Below are 13,472 nucleotides of genomic sequence, written 5' to 3'. Positions count from 1 at the left end.
CTTGGTGCTGTATAAGAAGTAAGGATAGCTGCGGAGAAAAAATGCTGACCTGCTGGGTTCCCTGTAAGTCATGCAGAGACCTCTAGGGATGCAGTGTTTGTGACCTGTCACTCAAACTAGTGTGTCCTTTTTAGTGTTGCAGTTTCCTTTGAGTCATAGTCTTATAAAGAACCCCGAATAAGCTCATCAATTTGTCAAACTGGACTTCAGTGGAATTGTTTCTTTGGTTTGTAGTCAGGGGGGAGATAAAGGGAGAAGAAAGTGAAGTGGGGAGGAGAGAGAGAGAGAGAGAGAGAGAGAGAGAGAGAGAGAGAGAGAGAGTACAAAGGCCTTGAAAGACACACTAAATAACTGGTACTTGGTCTTCAAATCAATAGGCAGCCAATGGACTGGTTTAGAGTGTGATAAGGAAGGTCCCCATGGCAACTGACTAAAGGAAGTTTTGCGCAAGAGCAAGCATAAAAGGGAACAAACAATGGAGCAGATGTGGTCATGCCAGCTAGTGAAAGATCCTAGGACACAGCAGAGTGCCCATCACGGGAGACACATGATCTCATTCAGACACCTGGAAAGGTTTCCAGAAAGGAATGAAGGTTGATTCAGAGCAAAGTGAGGAGAGAGGCTGGTAAGGAAGTCACTCATATCTTCCACTCACTAAGCAGCAAAATTGGTGGGAAATTCTCCCTGAAGAAAAAATTACAACACAAAAGAGATGTCTAGGAGGCCATCATAGTTTTGTCAACTATGATCTCCTCAACTCTGGCTCTTATAGTCTTCTCATCCCTTCTGTGATGGTCTCTAATATCTGTGGGAGAGTGACCCTCTCTAGCGTTTTAAAGGAAGGCTCAGCCTCTCTCTCTCTCTCTCTCTCTCTCTCTCTCTCTCTCTCTCTCTCTCTCTCTCTCTCTCTCTCTCTCTCTCTCTCTCTCTCTGTGTGTGTGTGTGTGTGTGTGTGTGTGTGTGCATACTAATGTGTGTGTGCTTCTCTTCCTTCCTTCCTCTCTTTCTCTCTCCTCTTTCTCCTTTCTCTTTCTCTCCCTGTCCAAAGCCTCTTCGCACTGCCACTAACACTTAAAGCCCAATCAAGACTTATGAGGCTCATTTTTAGTAAAAATTCCTTCTTTTGTGACCCAACAACTTTTGAGTGCCAGTGAGACTTTCAACACAACTCCCCTTGACCTTGATGTTCTACAAACAGGACAAGTATGCACTTGCCTGAAAACTTTATTTGCTGTTCCTCCAGCCTCAACTATACCACACTCCCTGTCCCTCAGTATCCTTTCAAAAAATGTCTTCTCTGCTTGTGCAGTTCACAGTAATCTCCCATGCATGCCTTCCCTATGCCTTGCCTTGTTTATTTAACATACCGCTGGACAGAAGGCAGATACTATGGGTTTCCTTATCCAGGTTTTATCCCCTCTCCTCTCTTGTGCCCACCCTGTATACCATGCCATGGCCATACCAGTGTCTCAAAGAGGTTTCTCTGATCATGACCCCAACAGGAGTCTTGGTTCTTGTGCCCCTGAAAGAAAAATTTTAAAGGACACGTTAGCAAATGAAGCAGTCAACAGTTTAATGAAAGGAAAAAGGAACACTCATGTGCTCCTTAGGAGAGCAGGCCAAGTTGAGCTGCATTGGCTTTGACCCTGATATGCAGGGGATGATGCTTTTCCTCCTCCTCTTATCCCTTCTTTGAGTCTCCTCCAGGGTGAGCACTTGTAGGATATCGGTATGCTGCTGAGGCAGCCCAGTTTACCCAGAATTCAGTCCGGGTAGATGTATAAAATGCAGGGATATGCCCAGGGGTTTAAGCATCCTAAAGCTGAAAAGTTTACTAGGGAATAGGGTGACAGCACTCTGTTCAGGCTTGTCCTAGGGCAGAAGTCTCCAAATTACTTTAATCTTACCCGACTAGCATGAACCACTATCACCAGTTCCCCTTACACCATGTTTTCGGGTTCCTGAGCTCTATAGAAACCTTATAGAGCAGCCTAGGAGAAATCAAGCTGCATCCACCTTTGCAATCTATCCCTAGAAAAACCCAACAGCCCTGCTGTGAGGTTGTGACACATAGATCTCATCTGGAGTTCATCACTGCCATTATCTTTATACCTTGACCACCAGCTGAGTAACCCTTAATAGTGTTAAGTGTAAATAACACTTTACACCCTGTTTCAGGCCTTTGAACTGGTCCACCCATTGTTCTTCATGTCTTACCTCTGGGACCTGTTGGTCAGTCCCTCCTGGAGCAAACCTTCTGTCTAACACCATGATTGGACTTCCTGCATCACACAGATTAAAGACACTGATGTTCCTGGGACAGCTGCATTCTGCTTGGATCTCCCTCTATATGATACTTTTACAAGGCTTGCAAATGTAACCTCTGCTGGAGAATTTTACTTGTTTCTAAGGTCACCGCTGATAGCCACCACAGGGACTGGGACACAAAGGCTTGTTAGCCTAAGAGTTTCTAGCTGGCAAACCTGACTTGAAATGAGGCTGCCGTTATGGGAAACCCGCAAGGAACCAATCATTTTCATCTCATGTCCTTTCCCTTGGTGGCTCCCAGTGAATACTAATGCAGTATACAGAAGGACGATATCACTTCTGTGCTGTCTGTCCAGTACCATCCATCCCCACATCCAGGGGTCTCTGTCTTTGGAGATATAACTCAGGCCCACTCTCAAGTCCCTTGCTGTTAAGAGAGTTGTTGATGTTAAGATGAGAGTCTGGGTGGAGCAACATTTGAGGCTCAGCACTCATCCTCAATCAGCCAATTAAACAAGCAATAATGAAAATCAGAAAAAGGATGGTTATTCAGTGTGGCAATATTGGGAAGAGGAATGGAGATGATTCCCAAAGAAGAACAAAGAGATTCCCCCACCCCAAGACCCTGACTGCTAGGTCTCAAAGAAACCCATAGTGCATGAGCTGGCTTTTTGGAACCTAGGGCCTATGCTGGGACACTTTGCTCAGTCTAGGTGAAGGGAGGAGGGGACTGAACCTGCCTCAACTTAATCTACCAGGCTGAGCTGAATCCCCAGGGGAGTCCTTGCCTTGAAGGAGGTGGGAATGGGGGATGGATTGGGGGGAGGCAGAGGGGGGGGTCGGGAGGAGGGAGGACAGGGAAATCCATGGCTGATATGTAAAATTAAATTAATTAAAAAATTTAAAAAAAAAAAAAAAAAAGAAACCCAGGACCAGTCTCACTCAGTACCTGTGGCTCCTCCCAGCACTTTTCACCTTCCCTAAACTTCTCCAACCCAGGGCCTGGCCTTCTGCTTCCCTCCCCCAGGCTCCTGATCCCTATAGAATGCAGCCATTTTGGCAAGGTGCCTTCTTGGTCTCTTGATTCTCAGTCACTTGGTCTTTGGTCTGCAGCTCCTCTCTTAACCCGCTTGGCCGCTCTCTCTTCTCTTCCTCTCTTGTTCTCACTCCCTCCTCTCTTCTCTCATGATCTGTCTTCATCTGGACTCTTCCAGATGCCTCTGCTGTTTTCTCCCTATTACCTACAATAAAACCTTCTCCTCAGTCATACCTAGGAGCGGTCATATCCTCATTTTTTATTCACTGACATGAAGGTTTAAATAGAGCAAGACAGGTCCCACTCACCCCTCATTGTCCAGGCTTCTGAGAGTCATCAGAGCTGTGTGAACCGTCTTCCTCGAAGACATGATGCCCCTCTGGTTAGCACAAAGCTCCCAGATACTTCCATCTCCGATACCTGGGGAAATTACAATTTCTTGGGGACCATTGTTTCAATCTGATATCCAAAGGGAGGAACAGAGTGACTCTTTAGAATATCTTCCTTCCCAACAATACAACACCCTGCAGGAGGTGAGTGTGTGAGGAAAAGAGAGGAGCCAGGGCCCCTCTGCTCTCAGACTCTAGGACCCCAGAGACACCCAGCGCTTGCCTCCCTCATGCTTGAGCACATGGCTTTGTTCACTTTTCAGGTTAAGTTGTTCCTGCTATAAAATATGATTAGTGAAATGGGTGTTGGCAGTGCAAAACAGCGGAGGCCATGAACACGGACAGCTGAAAATGGTTCTTGCAAATTATTTCATTAAAGTTGAGAATGAATTCCCAAGACACTGTGCCTTTAGCATCTCTGTGTGTTTGTAGAAATTAGATTAGCATTAACTGCTACAGAAAGTTCTCACACCATCCCTCAGCCATGCCATCTACAAAGAGGCCCCTTGAGCTCAAGCTAGGCTCAGCCCAGGAGGCTCAGAGCACCTCAGAGCTTAAGTATAGGCACCTCCAAAGCTGTGGCTGCCACCTCTTAGAGACTTCAGCAAATCTCTGTGGGCAGAGCAGAGGCAAGTAGGCTGACCCTGCAACCTGCCTCTCTAGAACCTGCCCCCAGGCAGTTGTTTAGCTTCTAGCCAAGGAGAAAAAAATAACTCAGGCAAGCAGCAGCCTCTCTTGGATCAACTGCGTTTTTAAATCATAGCCACTTGGGATTAGGAAATGAGGGTGATTGGCTTTTAATTGGCCTTTGTGCTAAATCAATGGTGAGCTGCTGGTGAGCACGCTGGAAGAAAACTGCACTCATTTTACTGAGAGGTGAAATGGTCCTTTTCATCTTTCTGTGGGAGAAAGAAAAGAAATCAGAAATATTTCTAATGGAGCAGTAGGAATGAAAGAGGTAGAGGTGGGGGTGAATGTTTTGCCTGGTTTGAATGCAGTCCTTTATTATAACCTCTTTTAATTATGAATTATTATTTCAGTTATTGCTGGAAATAGTTGTCACCTGCTAAATTGCTATGTTCCAGTCACTCTGCTGAGAAGAAATGATTTGAGTCAGCAAGTTCAAGCTAATTTTGCCTTTGAATGTCCTTGGTAAAGCTCCGCACAGCAGAGAGGTCCCACACCAGGCTGAAGCAATCTGGGTCTCTCTGCATGGAAAGCAAACGTATCCTTCCCAGAATCCAGCACCATGAGAAACATGAAGACAGTCTTGCAGACAGTGAGCAGAACTCCTTACTATTAATACCAAGCAGACTGGCCGCGATTATAGCTCAGCTGCTGGTGTATCCACCTAGCACTCTTGAAGCCCTGGGCTCTGTCCTCAGCACCACATGAAACTGATTACATGGTGCATACTTGTAATCCCAGCATGAGGGAGGTAGAGGCAGGGAAGTTAGAAGTTCAAGGTCACCGTCATCAACATAGTGAGTTCGAGACTAGCTAAGAATGCATGAGACTGTCCCAAAAATGTGTGTTTGAGGGTGCTTTCTTCTTCGGGGGAGAAAAAAATGCCTTTGCATTCTAAGGTAGAACTTTTTGGGGAAGAGGGGCTTTTGCTATCATACCTGCCCATCTACCTCTCCCTTTTCCTCCTGTTTACTTCAGATTCTTTCCAGAAGAGTCAAGGGAAAACATCTGACTGAACTTCCTTAGTTTTCTGCCCCTTGAACAATAAAATGTTCTCTGGCCAGAAAAGAGAGGATTTGGTGGGATGGGGCCAGAAAGTACCATTCATGGTCAGGCAAATCCAGGCTAAGCTTTGCCCTGTTGAAGGATACCCAAGTGCCAAGAGCTTGGAGTTGTCCAGGTGAGCTACAAATGCCCACTTGGAAGACTTTTTGGAAAGCTTCAAAGTGCTCTGCACATCAGGCCTGTTGATGGATGAAATAGGACAGACCCAGAGAAGAAATAAATAGCCAGTGTAATGCACAGCCTGCTACTAGTGTAGCAGGAGTAAAGTGGTGTGTGTGTGTTTCAATTTTCATATACCATATACTGGATATTAAACATATCCCCATTAAGTGGAAGATATTGTACCCTTTCCTCAAGTATCAGACTATGGAGATGGAGACAATGATTACCCCAAGAATGGAATTTCCCAGGAACCTCATGGTGGAAGAAGAAAAAGGATGATGCCCAGCCCCAGGCAGATGTTTCACTCAGTGTTGATAGCTTCTAACCCCCTTGCAGGGCAGACTGGAGCAGAGACGGTGATAGGTCAATGAGGAATGGGACCATACTCACTGACCGCAATTGCTTAGTAAGGCGTACCACTTACCTTCTATTTAAACCTAACCTTGTCAGCACCCTGGAAATGGACATGGGATTACTAGCCCTTCACGTCTGTTTCTCTTTTCAGTGGGGCCACATTGAATAAATCTCCTTTCTCTCCTTTCCACCATTACTTGTTTATTTAATTGGCCTGTTGAGGATGGGTGGCTGAATCTCCCTTGTTAGAGCTGCGAGGGACCAAACTCTCATCCTTAATTATAGTATATCAGGGCCAGAGTGCTGGTGAGTCCTGGAAATTCATTCCGGGGGGGGCGGGGGGTGCTCCAGAGGCAGTAGCCATAAAAAAGGAAATCGCTTTCTCATTGTCTCTTGCGTCAGGTACATATTTAAACTGCGTCTTAGCTGCAGCGGTTTAAATAAAATCATACTAAATTGACCTGCCCTGGTTGTTTTCCTTTTTGTAACGCAACTGCTAGAAAAACGCATGAGTGTGGTGGCACTACAGTCACACTGCACATTTCCTCAGTTTCCTCAAAAATGACTCTCTACACTTAGACAAAACAAATGGCTAGAGTGGATTAGGAAAAGTCTCCATTGATTTTCACAGAGAGTGTTATTGTTAATCTCTTCTTGTACCTAATTATGAACTGAACCTCATCATAGGTATGTAGGTATGTGAGAAAGCACTATATGTATTCTGTTTAATATAATATATATTATATATGGGGCTGAGGTTATCCAACTTGGGAATTGCTTCGCATACATGAGGTCTCTGTAGTTTGAATGTAATTGGCCCCATAGTCTCACAGGGAGTGACACTATTAGGAGGTGTGGCCTTGTTAGAGTAGGTATGGCCTTTTTGGAGGAAGTATGTCACTGTGGGGGCAAGCTTTGAGGTTTTCTATGCTCAGGACACCGCCCAGTGTCTCAGTCATCTTCCTGTTGCCTGCAAGATGTAGGACTCTCAGCTATTCCTCCAGCACCATGTCTTCCTGTACACTACCATACTCCCACCATGATGATGATGGATTGGACCTCTGGAACTGTAAGGGAGCCACCCCAATTTCATGTTTTCTTTATAAGAGTTGCTGCCGTCATTGTGTCTCTTCACAGAACTAAAAACCCTAAGACAAGGCACAAGGCCTAGTCACAGTACTGTTACAGGCATCGCTCTGAATCCAGAAGGCACCTGCTGGGCATTTCTGGTTGTAGTATCCTGGAACAAAGAACTGGATCAAGAGCTCATTGAGAGGGATAGAAATAGAGGCAGCTTACAACCAAGGGGAGAAGTGCATTGTGAGAATGAAAGTGTGCCAGACAGCTAGGAAAGGGTAAAAGCTCAGTGATGCACAGCCAAGAGAGTAATGATCTTCTATGGGTCATTTCCCTACTGCCCACCTTCACTGGCATTTGGGGACTGTGGGCTTTTCCTGTGAATCTTCTGTCCTTGGTAGCTCCTGATCAGTGGTTTCAAGTCTTCCTTTTGTATGTTAGCATACAAAAGGATACCAATGCACAACCACACTCTCCTGCCACAGTACTACACACAAAAACATTACGTCTCTTTATACACATGCATTAAAGATTGGTGTTATCCATGGTTTCAGGCCAGGGGCATTTTTATCAGGAAGAATCTGTGCTGGTAGCCCAGAAGTGGATTTGAGGTTTTACAGAACAGGAGGTTATAAGTAGTAGGGAGAGAATGCAATACACCTGTGCTGGAGAAACATCGTCTGGGACATTGGGTCCAGAAGAATGAACTGTAGTGACAGTAGATGGAATCCGCTATTGTATTGTATTGGAACATGGTTCTCATCCCTGATATCCTGGGTCCCTTGTAGAACCATGACTTCCAGAAATATGTACCTAATTTCTTACCTAATCAATCCCATCATGCTAGTAATAACATAATGTAGCCATCTTTGTTATAAATGATTCCACTATTTATAATTTAACATTATAAATGTATATTTATGTATCAATTTTATACATTTACTCATTTATATAAATTTATATAAAATATATATGTGTGAATATAAATAATATATAAATATATATATAATCCTATAATTTAACAAATTTATATGATATGTTGATTCTCACATATAAAACCACCTCTACACTCTCTATATATATATGTATGTGTGTGTTGTGTGTATATATATACACATACATATATATAAAGAGAGAGATGCTGAGCACTGTTCTAGGCTCAGATGTTCAAGGGTAAACAAGATGCTTGAGACTCCTGCAATCACAGAACCTAAGATGTGGTACAAAGGAGAACCAGTCAGGCTGTGTTCAGCAACAGGAAACCCAATACCTTGAGTTTCAGTTTAATGCGTTGCTGCACACACCAAAATGTCCAAAGAGACAAAACTCCCACTGTGGGTTCCAGAGGTCTGCTCTGATTCTCTGAGTTTCTTCTGGCCCTGCTGTAGGGCTGGATCTGTGTCCAGAGAATAGAGATAGTGGTAGACATTACTCCAGGTATCAAACCTCAAAGAAGGTATTCTTTACTAGTAAGGTGACTCAGTAGATAAGGTCACTTGCTGCCAAGCCTCATGGCCTGAGTTTGATCCTTGAGAGCCACATGGTAGAAGAAGAGAATTGACTCTTGTATGTTATCCATATTCATACCATACCATGCGCAAATGCACACATGCACACACACACACACACACACACACACACACACACACACACATACACACGAGGTGGGGATTTAAATGGAAGGAGAAGGCAGAGTCGTAAGTGGTCATACTCTATTTTCTAGAAGATAAACAGGTTTGGCAGAGAGAAGCAATTTCTTTACAGGCATTTGACATATGACTGTGTCTAGCTTCTGACACAGCTGTCTAAGCCTAAATCCACCTCTTGCTGCTGTGCCTGGATCCTCCATGGTAATAAGAAGGCAAAAAACAGATGACGGAGTACTGTTTATCCACCACTGTCTCCTTTGTGCCTAACACAGGGTCTGGTGCATATGCCCATTAACACTTATAGAATGGATAAATATCAGAAACCCAGCAAAGTCCGAAGGGCAATGGGCATTTGTTGCTAAGTGGACAAAAAAGTGCAAGTTTGGATTTGCACAGCTAATGAAAACTAAGAATTGATTTCCATAGACCAAGGAAAGTTGTTGCAATTTTGTAACTAATGAACCCTCTTTTCAACAGCTGCACCCCAAATCTGCCACCGAGAGTCTTGGAAGAAAAGCTAGTATAGAAAGCAAGCTTCCCCACAGCTTCCTTCCTTGTTAAAATTCCCCGTGGATGCTTGTTCTCAAGCAAGATATGAAATTGCAGATTTCTGCTCTATCTCCCCCGATTTGCACAGAGCTGCCCTTTGAGCTCCACAAATATGCAATTGTCATGCTACCATTAAGTCTTCCAAAATATCGATTTCAAATGTGGATTCCCATCCGCACCAATTACTCAAAAGAAGTGTGTCGTGGGAAAATTGTATTGTCCCGCCCTTTGCTTGCCTACAAGGCCACAGTAAGTTCAGCGTTAGGTTTTAAAACAGCTGGTGTCTCAATACAAACTTTAGAGGTGGGGAAACAGAACAGCTGTGCTCAAGGCATAAGGAACACTGTCAATTTATCTCATAAAAAGGACTATCCTGGTCTGTGTTCAATAGTCCATGTCTGCAATCCATCCTCCCTGCCATCCACCCAAATAACTCATACTGCCCCTAGCCACCCTCCTGCACTCTCCATGCAAGCCCATCCCAGATGTTTGTATGAACTCTTAGGGAGAAAGTAGCCTGTTTTCTTCTACCTTTTAAAGGTGGAATTTCACGTAACTCAGGCTGGCTTCAAACTCTGTGTAACTTAGGACAACTTTCAACTCCTGATCCTCCTGTCTCCACCTTTAGAGTGCTGAGATATGAGCCACCATGACCTGTTTGCATAGTGCTGAGATGGAACCCCGGTCTTGTACAATAAGCATGGGCTCCACCAACTGTACAACATCAGCGACCCCAAAGAACAGCCTTGTCGGCACCCAAGGTAGTGTCTACATGAGAGCAAAGACCAGTGGAGAAAACCATCAAGGGATGGAGAGAGAGAGCAAGCCCTGAGGACAATCCCAGGGGAATGGGTTGTGTTCCCTGGGGTCACTTCTTAAATCTCTAAATTTCTTCAACCTGTAAGATTAGCCAAAGCAATCACAGAGGTTTGATTTTTCAACTTGTTTAAGCTGGTATTGTTGGATTACAGTGACCACAGGCTTCCTCCTTTGCATTTCTATAAGCTACATCTACACTTAACCCTGAAATTATGTAACTGGGGTGTCATAACTGGTCAAACACAGTTCTAGGACATTCCCCAAATTGTCTGTTTTCTTCTAAGTCCCCAGACCTTTCTCATCCTCACTCAGAACTGAGAAGCTCTGCTGCTCTGGACATTGAAATAGTAGATGCTTTCAAGAATCCTCTCACACTCATACTTAGAGCCTTTGCCATGGCAGCTTTGTATCACTGGAGATGGAGGACAGGCTGTAAGGAAGTCCCCTCAACAGGGCTTGTTAAAGCATCTTCTTTACAGACATTAAGAAACATTTGGGGAACAGGGTGATGATTCACTCAGTAAAGTGTTTATCTTAAAAATTTATGGACTAGAGTTTAATTCCCAGAATCAATGTTTAAAAAGAAAGAAAAAGAAAAGCCAAGCAAAGCATGTAGTTGTAACCCAAATACTGAAGAGGCAAAAATAGGAGGATCCCAGGGGCTCACGAGCCAGCCAGTCTAGGCTAGTGAGAGGCCCTATCTGAAAAAAGCAATGTAATGAGTCACTCTCTGTCATGCCAGCCAGCTGCCAAATACTGAAATGGAGACTTCTTATTGATTATGAAAGCTAGACCTATAGCTCAGGCTTGTTCCTAACTAGCTCTTATAACTTAAATTAACCCATATTTTAATTAATCTACATTCCACCATATGGCTTTTACCTCTATTTCATTCCACATCTGGCTGGTGACTCTGATGTCGAGACAAACCTTCAACAGCCAAGCCAGCTGCCACAGGGCTCTGGAGGCTGGCTCTGCCCTGCTGGGTTCCCTGAGAGCCTAACCTCATGCTGGCAAGTTTACCTCCCCAGCAAGCATTTTTACCTAGCACACCTGCTGCTGCTCAAGTGCTCTGGCAGGGCCTCTTAAAAGAGCCACACCTCTGTACAGGGAGCCTACCAAGAGACCCCTTTCTCACGTTACATATGGTGCCCAACATGGGGCGTGTATATCCAAACATAGGGCCCGAGAAACTGATCTCTCTGGTAGGTTCAGCATACAGAGGTTCAGAGGCTCTTTTAAGAGGTCCTGCTGTGCAGCAGAGCACTTGAGCAGCCAGGGTGCTGGGTAAAAATGCCTGCAGCATCCTGGACACAGCAGTGTCCCAGAGCTGCTGCCTTAAACACACAGGCATGAGGCTAGGCTCTCAGGGATCCAAGGGGGGCAGAGCCAGCCACCAGAGCTGATTGGTGGTGGCTCATGTAGCCTTTCAAGGTTTGTCTTGCAATAAGAGTCCCTAGACAGTGAGAGAAAACAGGAGATGCAAAATGCAAGAGAGGTAATGCCACATGATAGAACATAGATTAATATAAATGGATTAATTTCAGTTATAAGAGCTAGTTAGGAACAAGCCTATAGACAGAGTTTTCATAATTAATAAGAAGCCTTTGTGTCATTATTTGAGAGCTGGCAGTGCAAAGAAAAATCTGTCTACAAAACAAGGTAGAAGGTACCCGACAAAAAAAAACTAGGATCCTTCTCTGCCATTTATATGCATGCATACACACATGAACACTCACAAACAGGCACACACGCAGAGCACTGTGCCAGGCAAGTACACACAATGGGGAAAGTCTGAGAAAAGAAAAGAAGAAGAATAACCACACATGGTATGAGCGGGTTGGACAGGGAGAACAGTAGCATTCCACAGAACAAGACATGAGGTATGGAAGATAAGTGGGTGACCGTGCAGAAACACACACACAAAAGGAGCATGGTACCACAGCGTAGCTCAAAGGAGTGGGACATGCAGGAGACAACTGTCATCAAGATGAGGGATCCCATTGACCAAGACAGGAGCCTTGGCTTCTTAGAGCAGAGAGCATGAAAGGTTTGTGGGCTAAGGAAGTCACCGGTGTTCCATGAGAAGAAGTCATTTGCGGTTTCTATTAGTTTCCTAGTGCTTCTGTAACATATGACAGCTCAGGAGGTGACTTCAGATGTGCTGGATTGGTTTGTTCTGGAGGCTCAGGAGGGAGACTGTCCCCTGGCTCTCCTGGCTTCTGGAGCCTGTGGCAGTCCCTGTTTGCCACATACGGATTCTTGCCTGGAGGGCTTCTGAGGAAGGCTTCCATCCTGGAAATTATTAAGTCACAACCTGTTCTTCATCTGCAGCTGGCACAAGAATGGAATTTACATACATGGAGTATCTTATGTTTATGTGACAGTAGGGTTTTCAGTGCAAGCTTGCTGGCTAGGTTTTGTGTGACCCCCAGGGGAAGACTACCTTTCTTACCACTTGAAAAGGAAAGGTCAGAGCATAGGTGCCTGATCCAAGGACTTGCCTGGCTGGTGAGACCCCATCTGTACAACATGTCCTTCTAGTGTCCATTTGGAGAAGGAGATAATTGGGCAAAACCACTTACTAGTCCTCAGCCCCAGAGATCTCCTCACATAGGCAGGCTCCACACCAGCCACTGTGGGAAACTCAGTAGTTTCCAAGACAAAGCCTGGTAATCTGCTGGGAGAGCCGATGACAGCTAGCCACAGGCAAAAGTGTGGGTACACAGTGAGTTCTTCCAGGATTTCCTTTCTATGGCAGTTCCAATTCCAAATGATATATTTATCTAATTGTATGTTTGTCTAGCATTTACCTTCTGGTTCTGCTGTATGCTTTGTAACAGTGGGGACTGTGTTCCTTTCATGTGTAAACACAATACAAGCAATGCCTGCCGTAGATTAAGCCCTCAGCACATTGATAACTCAATAAATAGTCATAAAGGCAAGGAGATGGACCGTCATGCAGCCTATGGATACGGCGTCGGGTGAGGGTCAGGCCGCTGGAGAGATGGTTTGTGCAGTAAAGTGCTCACTGCACAAGCGTAAGTGTCTGGGTTTGGTCCCAGCACCGCATATTAAAGAGCTAGGTTTGGTGGCATGCACGTGCAATACTGGTGCTTCAGAGGCAGAGACAGACAAATCCTTGAAGTGCTCCAGCCACCACAGCCTGCTCAGTGAATTCTGAATGAGAGACCTTATCTTTAAAACAAGTTTGCTAGTTCCTGAGGAAAGATCGCTAGCCTCTGTATACATCTATACAATACATATATTCACTGACACCTAGAAACCTCCATGTACACACACACACACACACACACACACACACACACACACACATCACACATACACATGAGATTCAGATATGTGCAGAGAAGACCAAATCTGACAAACATGCTGTATTCACCTTCATCTTGATAC

The sequence above is a fragment of the Peromyscus leucopus genome, chromosome 15 (assembly GCF_004664715.2).
Source record: "Peromyscus leucopus breed LL Stock chromosome 15, UCI_PerLeu_2.1, whole genome shotgun sequence".
Lineage (NCBI taxonomy): Eukaryota > Metazoa > Chordata > Mammalia > Rodentia > Cricetidae > Peromyscus > Peromyscus leucopus.
Note: the sequence above shows the minus strand (reverse complement) of the source record.